Source organism: Canis lupus, chromosome X, assembly GCF_003254725.2.
Source record: "Canis lupus dingo isolate Sandy chromosome X, ASM325472v2, whole genome shotgun sequence".
Lineage (NCBI taxonomy): Eukaryota > Metazoa > Chordata > Mammalia > Carnivora > Canidae > Canis > Canis lupus.
Window position 1 is genome coordinate 75,768,578 of NC_064281.1, and position 16,364 is coordinate 75,784,941.

Here is a 16,364-nt window from a genome sequence, read left to right on the forward strand (position 1 = left end):
ATATTAGATCTTCTGTTCTTTTTGTCCATCCTCTATTTTTCTTGAATTGTTTACACAAAGTTGGAGACTAGTATCTTCATTGTCAATGAATTACAGTCTTCCTAGGGCAATAGGTTTGAGAGATTCATATAACCCTTATTTATTTCAAAAGAATATTTATTTATTTATTTATTTATTTATTTATTTATTTATTTATTATTTTTTGGCATATGAAAATTAATTTTTTGTCATGTTTTCACCACCAAAACTTATGATCTTGGTCTTTCCTTCTTGCCTTTGTATAAGGCCAAGTGATAGACATTGTCTACGTTTTTAATGTACTTTTTTATTGGAGTTTGATTTGCCAACATATAGTATAACACCCAGTGCTCATCCCATCAAGTGCCCTCCTCAGTGCTTGTCACCCAGTCACCGCATCCCCCTACCCACCTCCCCTTCTACTACTCCTTGTTGGTTTCGACAGTTAGGAGTCTCTCATGTTTTGTCATCCTCTCTGATTTTTCCCACTCATTTTCTTTCCTTTCTCCTATAATCCCTTTCATTATTTTTTATATTCCCCGTATGAATGAAACCATATACTGATTGTCCTTCTCTGATGCTTTGATAACCTTAAATGTACTCGAGGAATGCCACCAATAGCAAGACCTTTGTTACCAAATCTAGCAACCAGAACCTCATCCTTTTCCTCAATAAAATTCGAACAACCATCGCTGGGTACAAAGGCTGTGATTTTTTTTTGCCATTCTTGGTCATGTGGACCCTGAAACACTTCCTGATGGCAGAATTTGGCTCTTTGGCTTCAACCCTTACTTTTTCCAAGACAATTCCCTTTGCCCGGACAGCGCCTTCAAAAGGGTTGGCCTTCAAGATTGTGTTCAAATGAGCTTTCTAGTATTATTTATCATGCCACTTCTGATCTCATCAGTAGCTATGGAGCTTCCTGGCAGTAGGAATACTGGGACATTTGCCCACTCTGTCAGAGCCACAGGCCTGAGCAAAGGAGCTCTAAAGAATATTTTAAAAGTAAGCAAACAAAAATACATAGTATAAAATCTGGAGCTCATAAAATCTGGATGAGAAGCATTGGATGTGGTCATTCTGTCATGGCAGCAAGCAGCATCTAATTCACAAATATGGATGACTGAGGCCTGATGACTCTAACGGAATACAAATATCTAGGAGACAGAGAAGCAAAACTCCTCTTGATGAGGGTGAGAAGGGGCAGGATCTTTGTGGCAGAAGCTTGAAGTGAATGATGGGGAGGATGTCCCTTAGTATTTTGTAGGGGGTCTGGGAGAGATAGTGCTTCAGATTATAGTAATACATTTAGAGAAAAACATAAGCTTGTGAAGGCTCTTGAGATTGAAAATTTATGCAAGGCTTTGATGGACCTTGAGCTTTCTGGCTCACTCCATGAAAGGGCCTCTCATACACGGGGGCCTCTCAGAAGGGGAGACACCAGCTGTGAGATATATTTTAAAGTTCTAGGAAACCGGCTACACAGAGGGTCTGTGTTTATGTTATGAGTCACAGCAGGGACAGGTGGTGGGTCTGGAGCTTAATGTTTGCAAATGATGTCTCTGATTGCCAGGATAGTTCAGAGGAGTTGTTTGTTTGTAAGAGTGAGTTTGGAAAAGAAACGAGGAAATGAAAAGGCTTCTTTCTCCCAGTGACCATTTTAAATATAGGACTCTTTCCTCAAATTTGTTAAGGAAAAATGATACCAGTATACAAGGGATGTTGTAGCAGCTTATTTTCATCAACAAAATGTAGGCAGACCCTCCAGTGAAAAGGACTGAATGCCAGGTAGTACCAGCGTTGGGAATAATGTAAGACTGGATACATAAATGAATGAATGATGGGGGATACTCTGGATAAGGAAAAACAAAAAAAAAAAATAAACACTCAATTCTTCTTAAATAGAGAGTCAGAATTCAAACATTGGCTGCCTGGAAACTCCATTATCTTGACCTTAAAGCTTTCCCTTTAAAAAAAAAAAAAAGTTTTCCCTTTTATTCCTGGATTTATATCTCTAGAATGTTATGTGCCATATGACAGATGTCCTAGCTTATCATCATAATATCTATCAATATTTTGGGGGTCCACTCCTCAGTTAGCAAGATTGACATCAAGGACATATTATACAGAACTCCCAAGGAAGTCAGGCCAAATACAATTTGCTGTATTATTTGATTAACTGCTTTGACAAAGATCTCAATTCAAGAACAAAAGAGAAACTTAGCAAGAATGGCAACAACAAAAAAAGAGGAAAATACAGCACTGCTCCATGTAAAAGTATACACACACATGTACACACATAGAAATAAACAGCAAGGGATCCCTGGGTGGCGCAGCGGTTTGGCGCCTGCCTTTGGCCCAGGGCGCGATCCTGGAGACCTGGGATCGAATCCCACGTCGGGCTCCCGGTGCATGGAGCCTGCTTCTCCCTCTGCCTATGTCTCTGCCTCTCTCTCTCTCTCTCTCTCTGTGTGACTATCATAAATAAATAAAAAAATAAAAAAAAAAGAAATAAACAGCAAAACTTGTTCTGGATAGCCACTCCCCATGCCCTACCACTGGTGGGACTTTCATCACTCAGCCCATTATTAATCAAGGGGTGCTTGAAGAGGAACAAGGAGGAAATGCTCCACAATTCTAATGAGAACATTCAATCTGCAATTTGAGCTAGAGGATAGCAATGAAGAGAAATCTATTTCCTCCAAATTTTGCCCATCTGTTCTTCTAGGCAGATTTATGAAGACCCAATGAGATATCTGACCCATACTTAGCTCTATTTCTGTTAAAATTTGCTTTTAAAATTTGAACTAATTTATGATTGTGGAACAGATAGTGAAGAACATTAAGCCTCCAATAATTTTTACAACCTATTTAGCTTTGCAGTTGTGCTTAACTGTTGTCTGAGATATATAACTGTGCTTTTGACTGAGAGGAACTTCTTAGTCCAAAGACCTTTCTGCAGTATCTAGCCCCAGCAGCCAAGTTCCAGGTCTCAAACAGGCCAAATCTTCTCTTGAATTCCATGTCTTTGCTTACATTGTTCCCTCCACCTGCTGTGTCATACACCTACAAGTACTCAATGTTTTTAATTTCTTGGTGGTGTTGATAATAGACATGCCACGCTTGTCATTGGGCTAAGAGGCTAGGGTTGGACACTCTAGGAACTTGAATTAACTCCATGCCAATACCTTGGAGAGGAAAGAGCACAGATTGGGGAAATAGAAAGATCAGATGTGAATTCTAGGCTCTGCCACTTACATGCTGTAAGATTCAATTAATGAAATCTAAGAATGCTATTCCGAAGAATTGAAATAATAAATGTTGTCTCATAGGCTTACTTTAAGTATTAAAGAAGATGGCAATGGAAAGCTTATAGCACACTAGCAGGTACAGTTCACAAGAGTTTTCTTAGTTCTGTAGAGAGCAGGGTCCTTTTCCATCTGAGTCTCATTTGTGTTCTATAAATGTTTGTTGACATTTCATAAATAATTGCCATTTGAGTGCCTAATATGTAATGTTCTGTTATTCTTGCAAATTAATTTCTGTTAAAATAATTCCTTGGCCTTAACAGGTCTTCCCAGCTAAAAACCCAGAGTGTTTGCCTGGCTTGGGTCTTATGGATTTCCACAGCACTCCAGGATGTTTGGGTAGGCTTCCCAATTTCATTTTGGTAATCAGTCCAGGCTAAAAGAGAAGTGACTCACTGAAGGTCCTATCATCAGGATACTTCCAGTCCTGGAATCCAGACAGCTCTTTTGACCCTCTAGCATTCTGCACAGCAGATTTATCACTGTAGCTTTATGCTCCCATGTGCTCTTTTTGGGGCTAAAAGGATAGTAGAGACACCCATACTATGGACTTTCCCAATGTCTACCTTTAAATACAGAAAGAGAAGAGGTGGAAAAGTTAAAGGAAAAAGAGCGAATATTGTTCCTCTCTTCGAACTCAACACAAAAATCATTCTGTTAGATTGAAAGATATTAAATCATTTTTGTAGGTCAAAAATGACTGAACATCAGCAATTTCATGTGGTTCAGTCAAATATAACAAATAATGTGCTATGTTTCCTACCTAATGTAAATGTTTGTGGTTTTTCTTTCTATAGTAGCCATTCCAAATGCTTTTTAACACATAATTATTCAATTGCACTTATGGCAATGTCATCTCTGCCATAGAATGGAGGGGATGGGATAGGAAGTAAACTTCTGCTGAGTGCCTAGTATGGGCCAGAAATGCTGTTAGGCATTTTAGCCACTTTTGCTCTATGCTCAAAAAGGTAGTACAGTAGACACCAGAATCTCTTTAATTTATCCACCTTTTCACTAAGTATGTGCTTGTGAAGCTCAGATAAGTTAATTACATTTTCCAAGTTTACACAGTCAGTAAAAAGCAGAGGAGGTGTTTTAACACATTTGTGTCTGACCTAAAGGCCTAAACTCTCTCCACACTGCAATATAGCTTTTCCTTTATGGTGAGCATTTAGGATACAGGGCCAAAGTTGATCTAAACTTGTTTAGTACAGTCCATGTGGCATCATAGACATTAAGTTGGTTAGCAATGTTTATTTTCTTCAAATGGGAATGTGTGTTAGGGAGTTTTCTGTATGAGTTTGGAATTTAGGAGAAATAAGTCATGGGCTGAAGTGATGGAATTGGACTTCCTATGCCTGACACATAATAATACCCAATAAAAATTTCTTGTGTTAATGAATTATTGTATGAAGTATAGATTTTTGAGAGTCACCAGCAAGTAAAACTGAATGTGTGTTTGTCTAACTTTTTTCTATGCATATCCATTTTTCAAAGTATTTGAGGTCATACTATACAAACTATTTCATCATCTCTTTAGAAATAACTTTTATTGATTTTTTTCAGTATAACTTTTATTTTTTTACTATTGTAAGCCAATTTTATTTTATTTTATTTTTTTATAAATTTATTTTTTATTGGTGTTCAATTTGCCAACATATAGAATAACACCCAGTGCTCATCCTGTCAAGTGCCCATCTCAGTGCCCGTCACCCAGTCACCCCCACCCCCCGCCCACCTCCCCTTCCACCGCCCCTAGTTCATTTCCCAGAGTTAGGAGTCTTTCATGTTCTGTCGCCCTTTCTGATATTTCCCACTCATTTTTTCTCCTTTCCCCTTTACTCCCTTTCATTATTTTTTATATTTCCCAAATGAATGAGACCATATGTTTGTCCTTCTCTGATTGACTTAATTAACTTTTATTGATTTTTAATGAGTACAAATTTCCAGGATATAAAACTCAGCTGGTAAAGAAATCTGTTTTTATTTTATTTTGTTTTTTAAAAGATTTTATTTATTTATTTGAGAAACAGAGAAAGTGACAGTGAGGAAGAGAGAGCATGAGCAGGGGGAGGGGAAGTGGACTCCTCACTGAGCAGGAAGCCAGATGTGGGGCTTCATCCCAGGACCTGGTCCTGACCTGAGCTGAAGGCAGACACTTAACAGACTGAGCCACCCAGGTGCCTCAAGAAATCTCTGTTTTTATATAAATAATTTTAGTATGCATTTTGAGCCCCACTCTACCTATTGCAAAAAACCTAGTCTTGTCAGTTGAAGGTAAGCTCAGTCATCTCAGGGTTTTTTTTTTTTTTAAATCAATTCAGTGTGACATAAATCAATTAAGGTTGGAATTTAAGTCCCAGAGTTGGGGGACTTCCATTACTTCCCTGAATCATGAATGAGTATTGGTAAGTAAGAATAATTTGTTTGGCAGCAGTTAGGCATGGAAGAACAAATAAACACCCTTAAACGGAGGTGGAGGGGGAAAATATATCCAGTATCCATCCTTATCCACCTGAGGAAGATAACATCCACTTGTTGGTTTGCGTATGGGAATTACTATTGTAGACAAATATTGTATAGCAACCTTATTCTTACCCTTTTTGAGGGATGATAACTAAAGAAATATATTTTCTTTGTAAGGGAAAAAGTAAATGTGGCAAGATGAAGTATTAGCTGATATATTTCCTGCCCCCTCACATACATCTTTTAACTTGTGATATTTCCCTTGCCCTGTTTGGATACCTGAGAAACTATAACCTCACAGGAATTCTAGGTGTCACCATAATGTGGGTATTGTATAATAGAAATGGCTTCCTTTCATATGCGAGTCAGAGAAGGCCCAAAGTAGATCACTGAGTTTACCATATCTCTCAGAGATGTATCACACAGTCCAGTGTTTCTGTGTTCCCAGCAGGGCATGGAACTTAGCTGAGCAAGAGTACTTATGGCCTCATGGTCAAGATGAAAGGTTGCAGCATGGCAACATTAAGCATATAGGTATACATGGGAATTCAAATATCTTAGGGGATGTTACCAAGGACAGTAAAGATCAAGACACTACATGAGCTCTGAGAATTTAGATGTAATATGATGAGAAATGGAGACATCAATTATTTGGGTTTATCATACATTAACAAAGAAAAACAAGAACTGAATTTTTGCTGAATTGGAGACAGTATGCTTCCTATTTATAACAGACTTGGGACTCAAATAGGTATTAGATTCAGTTACAATGTAGAAAAGTACACAAAATAACACTTCTTGTGTACCTGTGTGCTTTACTATGTCTTGAAAACTCATATCTGTCATATTTTCCCCCCTTTGTAAAAATTACATTTACTTATTGGAGGCATTTTATAAAACATAGCAAAATTTCAGTTCTTAATCAGAGCCAGAAATGAAATTTAATGATCTCAGACAAAAGAAGGTAATAAGGGGTGAGGGCAGGATCATTGCTCTAACCCTATATGAAGACCGTCTGGAAGTTTATTCAATAAATGAAACGTTCCTAGAATCCTAGTCATTTTCAGACATGTAACAGAAATAACAAAATTTAAATAATACAGACATACATGAGGTGAATCTGTCTATATTTTAAATGTATTCACGATGATTTTTGCCATATAGAATGTGTCAATATTTTGCTTATGTACAAAGTTCAAGATAAATAAATTTGGACCCAAAACAGTGCTTGAATGCTAATTGTATAAACCACTCTCTTAATTATATAAGACTGAAAGTCAGCTAAGCAGATTAGAAGTCTACAAAATTGAAAGTTTACAAAAGGAAATGTAGGACTTAGTCTTAGGAACAGGGTTTTCAGCGTCAGCCTTAGTTTTGTATCTCTTGTTTCATACTTACATATTTGGTGATCTGGGATAAGTAGCTTTTCTGAGCCTCCAGAATTTTCACTATTATTAAAGGATATTTAAAAAGTTACCACAGTGGAATATAAGAAATAGTGAAAGAGTTTATAAGGGAAAGGAGGGGAATGGAATGGGAAAAATTAAGAGAGGAGACAAACCATGAGAGACTCCTAGCTTTGGGAAATGAATAAAGGGTTGCAGAAGGGGAGGTTGGTGGGGGGATGGGGTAACTGGGTGACGGGTAATGAGGAGGGCACTTGATGGGATGAGCACTGGGTGTTATACTATATGTTGGCAAATTGAATTTAAATGAAAAAAAGTAAAAACTAAAAACAAAACAAGACAAAAAGTTACCAGTATGATGTTCCTCTATTCTAGCTTTTTAAGCTAAAGGGCATAATTACACATCCTCTGTTGATGTCATATTTTTTTTTGATGTCATATTTTTCCTCCTTTTTCCGCTTCCCCTCTGTTTCCTTCTCCTTTTCCCCCTCTTCTTTAATCTTGGGAAACATAGCTAACACATTTAAAACAACACTTCCCTGAACCCTGGAAACACATCTAACAGAAAAGCATATAGAGAGAATGAGAGTCATCCAATTGCCATTTATTATGTGCTCATCCTTAGAAAAGTTATTTACCTTCTATAAGCCTAAGGTTAATCATCTTAAAAATGTAAATTATCGGGGCACCTGGGTGGCTCCGTGATCGAGTGTCTGCCTTTGGCTCAGGTCGTGATCCTGGGGTCCTGGGATCAAGTCCTACATCCGGCTCCCCAGAGGGAGCCTGCTTCTCCCTCTGCCTAAGTCTCTGCCTCTCTCATGAATAAATAAATAAAATCTTAAAAAGTGTAAATTATCACTGCCTTTCTTTTTTTTAAAGATTTTATTTATTTATTCATGAAAGAGAGAGAGAGAGAGAGGCAGAGACACAGACAGAGGAAGAAGCAAGCTCCACGCAGGGAGCCCGACATGGGACTCGATCCTGGGACTCCCGGATCACGCCCTGGGCCAAAGGCAGGGGCTAAACCACTGAACCACCCGGGGATTCCCTATCACTGCCTTTCTTAAAGAAATTTTTTCAAAGAGAAAAGGAGTCAATCTAAAGAAAGTGTCTGGCATGTGTTAAGGCTTCTGGAATGTTACTATCTAACCTCATATGGCTTCCTTCAATTACAGAGATGACTGTGATATAAACTAAATAGAATAGTGATCAAACAACATCCCCCTCACTTAAATTAGGAGTAAAAACTTGAGTGAAGGACAATTGAATTTGAACATTCTATCATTGTGTTAAGCAGTACTTGATTCACAGGCAGGGATGGCTGAGGCCTGAGGACTCAACAGAATACAGATGTCTAGGAAAGAAGAAAGTACGACTTTCTCTGGCTGAGGGTGAGAAGAAGAGGGATCTTTGGCAGCAGCTTGAAGTAGATTATGGAGCAAGGGACATTGTAGAGGTGTGGGAGAGATGGTTCTTCAAACTGGTGTCTGTGCCATGTTTCCTAAGATGGTGGCAAGAATGTCTGTCATTCCACATGCTCCTCAGGAATGTGACCTTGCCTCTAACCCATCAAAAAGATGTCTATTTTCCCTTTCATTGAATCTATCCAGAGTCCTTGTATTTATTTTTGGCCAATAAAATGCAGCAGAAGTAATGTTGCAGAGTTTCTAAGGCTGTGTGCTAGGAAGTCTTCAGTTTTCACCTTGACCTCTTGGAATTCTCCTCTTTTGGAGCTCAGTTGACATGCTGTGAGCAGCACAGGCAGTGATATGGAAAGGCCCACATGGAGAATTGAGTCTCCTTGCTGCCAGCTCCAACTGAGCTCCCAGTCAGTAGCATGCATCAACCTTTAGTATGTACAACTGAGGCTATTTTTACACTTTTGACCATCCCAGCACTCCAGCTGAGACCATTTGAAACAAAAAACACCTAGCCAAACCATAGAATCATGACAAACAATAATAATAAACTGTTGATGTTTTGAGCCTTTATGTTTGGGGTGATTTGTTATGGAGCAGTAGGTAACCAAACACTGCCTACATTTGGTTTGGTAGAATATGGAAAAGACTATGTATATATTTGTGAAAGCTCTCAAGAGCTGATGAACTGTGACACCCTGGCCTACCTCATGAAAGGATATCTTTTATATGGGGACCTTTCAGAAAAAAGACACACATTATATTTCAAAATTCTAAAAGACATGGAGTTGCTTACAGATGCTACTACATAGTTAATGAGTTTTAGAGCCAAATGTCTGCATAGGATACTCTATTTTTTTTAAGAGTGGTAAGAATGGTCCCATGGTTTTGAAACATAAAGAAAGGAATGAAATGGCCTCTTTCCCTCTGATTATTTCATATCCTGGACTGACTTCTTTCATTTTGGAAGGAAGAATTTGATCAACATCCAGGGAGTGCTACAGTATTCTATAATCACCAATAGATCCTTACTATCAAATCCAATGAAAAAGACTGTATACACTACTGCTACAATTCAATTTGTTACACAGCAGAAGTAATGGAGAAGAGAAGGAAAGAAATCTTAGAATAAGAAAATAACATACTATATTTTATTAGAGAGAAAAGATTCTGACTATTGGATATTGGGTACCTTATTGTCATGATTACATCTCTAGAATGGGATATACAGTTGTTCCAGACAGTCAAAATAACATTCATTAACATTCAGTATATTCATTTCCCTGTTAGCAAAGATGTTGATGTCAGCATATCCAGAAATGTCAGGGAACCCAGTTCAGATATGATTTTATTATATTCACATAAAAGTGAGTTAAATTATTTGATGAAGGCCCACATTTAGAGATAAAAGAGAATTCCCAACAAGAGGGCAGCAATGAACCTGCAGAAATGCATGCAGAAAATTGTAGGCAGGAGCAGAGATACAAACAGCACATATATGTTTGTGTGTGTGTATTTACAGAACACTGCTGTCTCAGAACAATTCCTCTTTCAAAATATTATCTGTATCAGAGGCTTGCTGGCATAATTAAATGAATTGGCCATATAAAGAAGTTATCTTCCCTAATGGGCAGTCTTCATGGTGTTTTTGGTGGCCTCTGAATTCTATCAGGTATCTTGGGCATTTAAAAGATAAAATTAGGGGCACCTGGCTGGCCCTGTCTGTAGATCATGTGACTCTTGATCTTGGAGTTTTGAGTTTGAGCCCCACTTAGGGTGTAGAGATCACTTAAATAAATAAGACCTTTAAAAGATAATTATTATTTTTTAAAAAAGATTTTATTTATTTATTCATGAGAGACACACACAGAGAGGCAGAGACACAGACCGAGGGAGAGGCAGGCTTTCTGCAAAGAGCCCAATGTGGGACTTGATCTTGGGACTCCGGGATCATGCCCTGAGCTGAAGGCAGACACTCAACTGCTGAGCCACCTAGGCATCCCTAAAAGATAATTAAAGAAGAAAAATAACTAATAGAAGACATATATCAGGTGACTACTCTCTAAAGGCTTAATTTACTTATATAGAATTCTTGTCAAATTAATCCCTTGCACATAAAATAGTTTCTTCCCTCTCTTCTGAGAACTCAGAGTGCTTGCCAAAAATGGGGATCTCATTGATTTCCCTATTTCCGAATGCTTGGAAGTGCTTTGTCCTTTCATTGGATATCACTTAGGAACTGAGGCCCAGACAGCATTCTTGACTCTTGTCTCCTTCCTGCAGATTCATCATTATGCGTGATATTTCTACAATATATGAGCATTTTGAGACTCAAGGAATACTAGAACCTCCCAAGCCATATGTATTCATCATGTCAATCTAAAAGGTCCAAATGAGTTAGGAAAAGCACAGTGATTGAACTTTATCAGCCAACTTGTTCCATTATATGGAAATTATATTATATCGTATTCATGACATAAACATTGTTTAATTTTCTTTTTGTTGTCACATTTCTAAAAGTTCCCTATGATATGTCGTGTTATTGAGTTCATGGCAGAGTTATTTCTGCTAAAAAAGAGAAGAGATGGAGTGGGAAAAATTAATGTGTTAAATTTTCAGACAGAATGGTTGGATGCATTACATTCCATATGCTTTCCTTTGAAACCTGGACAACAATTCCTTTGTACAGATCAGGAAGTTAGATCTTAGAGATACTAAGTAAACTTTCCAAGTTTACATGCCTTAAATGAGTGGCAGAACAGGAATTTTAACTCATGTTTGCTTATTTCCAAACCCTATGCTCTCCCCATGCTAATACCACGTTGATTTGTATTTAGATGGTAAGCTTTCAGAGTTTGAGGATTGTATAATTAGAATTAGCTTGATAAAGTATTCATGCCTCGATCATACATGTAAACACGTATTATGCTGTAGTTGGATAATAGGGCTTGGAACTCTGAAGAAAAGGCCTGTGAGAGAAATGATTTGGTTTGTCAGTGCCTTACATTTACTATGTGTACAGTAAGTATTTGTTGAGGAAATAAAAGAGAAAGAAAGAAAGAAGTTTATATTTGTTAGTCATTGGTTAGAAAATAAAGCTTAAAGAATATTTTTTAATTATGTGATTGAAAACAGAGTTGAGATAATTTTGTACAAGCTATATAATTAAATGCTTTTTATAAATAAAAGGAAATGGGAGCGCCTGAGTGGTTCAGTTGGTTGAGCGTCTGACTTTTGGTCTCAGTTTAGGTCATGATCTCAGGATTATAGGATCAAGCTCTGTGTTGCGATCCTGCTCAGCGTGAGGTCTGCTCTCTCCCTCTCCCTCTGCCCCTCCCGCCACTCATGCTCTCTCTCTCTCTCCTTCTCTCTAAAATAAATAAAACCTTTTAAAATAGGAAAACTTGTTTCTTTTGTTTATGTTGTGAAAATGATATTTTTAGTAGATATAATACATTGTACACTCAGCTAATGCAAGGTAAAAATTGTAACACTTTTAGTATTGTCTAGAACATAATAAACTGTGAACAAATATTACTCCTGACTCCCTGCTTTGTCTTTCCCATTAAATATATGATTTTAATATAAATTAAATAACAAATTTATTATAGAGAATATTTGAAGACGTTGACAGCAACACATGAAAATGTAAATACATTTTTAATAATCTGTGAGTTTCAGCATTATTTCTGAGATGTAGAATGGATTACCTGATAAATATGGGCGAAGGGAAAAATAACCATTATGCTGTTTCCTTTAATTTCATGTGCTATCCTTTCTCTTATATTACCTTCTAGTGGATCACTAGAAAAATAATTTCCTACTGAGTCCAAGAAATAAATGGCAGTCATGACTCCACTGCTTAGAAGACTGGAGATAGATCAGGGGTCCAAACAGCAGATCCATTACCAAGTTTTATATCATGGGCATGTTTCTTCCTCTGGGATGGCCTCATTTCTAAAATACAAAATGCTACATATTAGATTGGCAATAAGATATTGATATTATTTTGGTCAGAAATGCTCCAATATTGATAATTTCAAACAATTCATTTTAATGTAACAGTGGGTAGGAGTATAGGCTTGCTGTGATACAATGGAATATTACTCAGCTATTAGAAATGACAAATACCCACCATTTGCTTCAACGTGGATGGAACTGGAGGGTATTATGCTGAGTGAAGTAAGTCAGTCGGAGAAGGACAAACATTATATGTTCTCATTCATTTGGGGAATATAAATAATAGTGAAAGGGAATATAAGGGAAGGGAGAAGAAATGTGTGGGAAATATCAGAAAGGGAGACAGAACGTAAAGACTGCTAACTCTGGGAAACGAACTAGGGGTGGTAGAAGGGGAGGAGGGCGGGGGGTGGGAGTGAATGGGTGACGGGCACTGGGTGTTATTCTGTATGTTAGTAAATTGAACACCAATAAAAAATAAAAATAAAAAAAAATAAAAACAATCCCTGAAAAAAAAAAAAAAAAAGACCTGGGTTTGACACTGGGTTCCACATCAAACCAATTGAATCTTCTGTACCTCAAGTTTCTTACCTTTCAAATGGGGGATAAGAACAGTATCTACACCACTATGTGTAGTTGAGAATTAAGCATGTTAATGTAAGTTAAATGTTAGATACATTGCAAATGCTCAATAAGTATTAGCTACATTTATTGTTGTAGTTGTTGTTGTTATTCTTGACTTTCCAGAGAGTAATAATGGAGGAAATGTTACTTTTGAGCTATTAAAATATTCTATGAAGCAACAATATTAAAACAGGATAAGACTGATGGAAAAATCTGAGATACCATTTAGTAGAACAGAATAAAAGCTCAGTCCCAAAAAGGTCTTAAATGTGATAAACTTGGTATTTCTTTTTTTAAAGATTTTATTTATTTATTTGAGAGAGAGAGACAGAGACAGAGAGGCAGAGACAAAGATAATGAGAGGGAGCACAATTGGGGAGGAGAAGGAGAAGCAGGCTCTCCACTGAGCAGGGAGCCTTATGTGGGGCTTGATCACAAGGCCCTAGGATCATGACCTGAGCCGAAGGCAGACACTTGACCAACTGATCCAGCCAGGTATCTCTAAACTTGATATTTCTAACCAGTAGGTAACATGTACTATTCACAAAGTGCTGTTGGGTTTGTTGGTAAATTTTTCATTAAAAAATGTTTTCTCATTAAAAAATGTAACATTTGATCCTCTTCTCACACCATAAAATATGAAGTTAAAACACCACCATAGTACTCATACAAAAACTAATATACAGCTTAATGGTAAGGAATTTTTAAAAACGCAGAAGTGTAATCAAAGTATACAGTATGTATTTTATGTGTTTGGCACTCAAATTCATTAGTGGTTTCTAATGAAGCAAAAATGAAATATCTCACATCTCATAGACAAGCAAAAATTAGAGTGCTGGATAATGTCAAGTGTTACTGGGAGCTATGGGGACTTGTCACACTGCTGGGAGAAGTATATATTAGTGCATTCATTCTGGAGCTCAATATAGAAGTGCTTCATCATAGCAAGGATACACATGCTCAATGACTCAGTAATTCCGCTCCTGGATGTATATCTCTGAATCATTTTTTATATAGCTAAATAAGGGAATATGTATAAGGATATATTTGTGGTGGTGGGAAATTGAAGGCAAGTTGGAGGTCTATCACAGGTAAAGTGGGAAATACATGTCTGTCTTTTAGAATCATTGCTGATTTCTGTTTCTGATACCTACCTCTTTGCCATCCATAAATCAGCTCTATCATCAAGTCACTGAACCCCTTCTAGCTTGTTTTCTCAACCAAAAATAAGGAAACCGGATTGATCAAGGTGTCTTATCCTTTTTACATCCTCTGATGTATTATTTCAATGGATAGTCTATATACCTTTATGTTTTCATGCCTTTGCCCTTTTAATATTAGAATATTGGACAATAACTTTGAATAGCAGTTTAAATATTAGGAGTTTGCCTCTCTTTCAAAGAAATCTTTTTAAAAAAGATTTTATATATTTATTCATGAGAGACAGAGAGAATGAGAGAGAGAGGCAGAGACACAGGCAGAGGGAGAAGCAGGCTCCTGAAGGGAGCCCGAAGTGAGACTCGATCCCGGGTCTCCAGAATCACACCCTTGGCTGAAGGCGGCGCTAAACCGCTGAGCCACCTGGCTGCCCCAAAGAAATCTTTACTGTAAGATCTTTATGTAATAAGAATGACCAGTTCATAATTCACTTATTCAGAATGCTGTAAATGGAGATAGCTTAATAGAAAGTATAACTACAGAAAAATATAGAACATGAGAGAGTAGAAAATGGTTTGTTTATTTATTTATTTATTTATTTATTTATTTATTTATTTATTGTCAATTTGCCAACATATAGTATAACACCCAGTGTTCATCTGATCATGGGCCCTCCTTAATGCTCATCACCTAGTTACCCTATCCCCCCACCAACCCCTCCCTTCTATAATCCTTTATTTATTTTCCAGAGTCAGGATTCTCTCATGGTTTGTCTTCCTTTCTAAGTTTTCACCACTCAGTTTCCCCCCTTCCCTTATGGTCCCTTTCACTATTATATTTCACATATGAGTGAAACCATATGATAATTGTTTTTCTCTGATTGACCTATTTAACTCAGCATAATACCTTCCAGTTCCATCCATGTCAATGTAAATGGTAGGTATTCATCTTTTCTGATGTCTGAGTAATATTCCATGAGATATATATATATATATATATATATATATATATATATCTCACATCTTCTTTATCCATTTATATATATTTATATATATATATCCGTTTTATTTATATATAAATCATATCTTCTTTATCCATTCATCTGTCGAAGTACATCATGGCTCTTTCCACAGCTTGGCAATTGTGGACATTGCTCCTATGAAAATTGAGGTCCAGGTGTTCCTTTCATTTCACTACATCTGTATCTTTGGGGTAAATATCCAGTAGTGCAATTTCTGGGTTGTAGGGTAGCTTTATTTTTAACTTTTTGAGGAACCTCCACACTGCTTTCCCAGAGTGGCTGTACCACTTTGCATTCCTACCAACAATGCGAGAGGGTTCCCCTTTCTCCACATCCTTGCCAACACTTGTTGTTTCCTGTCTTGTTAATTTTAGCTATTCTTGGGATGCCTGGGTGGCTCAATGGTTGAGCATCTGCCTTTGGTTCAGGGCATGATCACCGGGTTGTGGGATTGAGTCTCGCATCAGGCTCCCTGTGGGGAGCTTGCTTCTTCCTCTGCCTGTGTCTCTGCCTCTCTCTCTGTGTCTCTCATGAATAAATAAATAAAATCTTTAAAAAATACTTAAGCCATTCTCAATGGTGTAAAGCAGTATATCATTGTGGTTTTGATTTGTGTTTCCCTGATGGCAAGTGATGTGGAGCATTTTTTCATAAGCCTGCTGGCCATGTGTAGGTATTTGGAGAAATGTCTGTTCATGTTTTCTGCCCATTTCATGATTGTATTGTTTGTTTTTTGGGTGTTGAGTTTGATAAGTTCTTTATAGTTCTCGGATACTAGCTCTTTATCTGATATGTTATTTGCAAATATCTTCTCCCATTCTGTAGGTTGTCTCTTAGTTTTGTTGACTGTTTTTTTTTTTTTTTTTGCTATGCAGCAGCTTTTTCTCTTGATGAAGTTCCAATAGTTCATCTTTGCTTTTGTTTTCCTTGCCTTCATTAGAAAATAGTATTTTGTTGGGTACTGAAATTTGACTTGAAAAATGGT

The 16,364-nt window shown here is 37.2% G+C and overlaps 1 pseudogene; it reads right to left on the reverse strand.

The window, feature by feature from the left end:
• Positions 1–236: 236 nt before the first annotated feature.
• The window catches only part of LOC112649330 (40S ribosomal protein S23-like), a 29,250-nt pseudogene continuing 13,122 nt past the window's right edge, over positions 237–16,364 (reverse strand).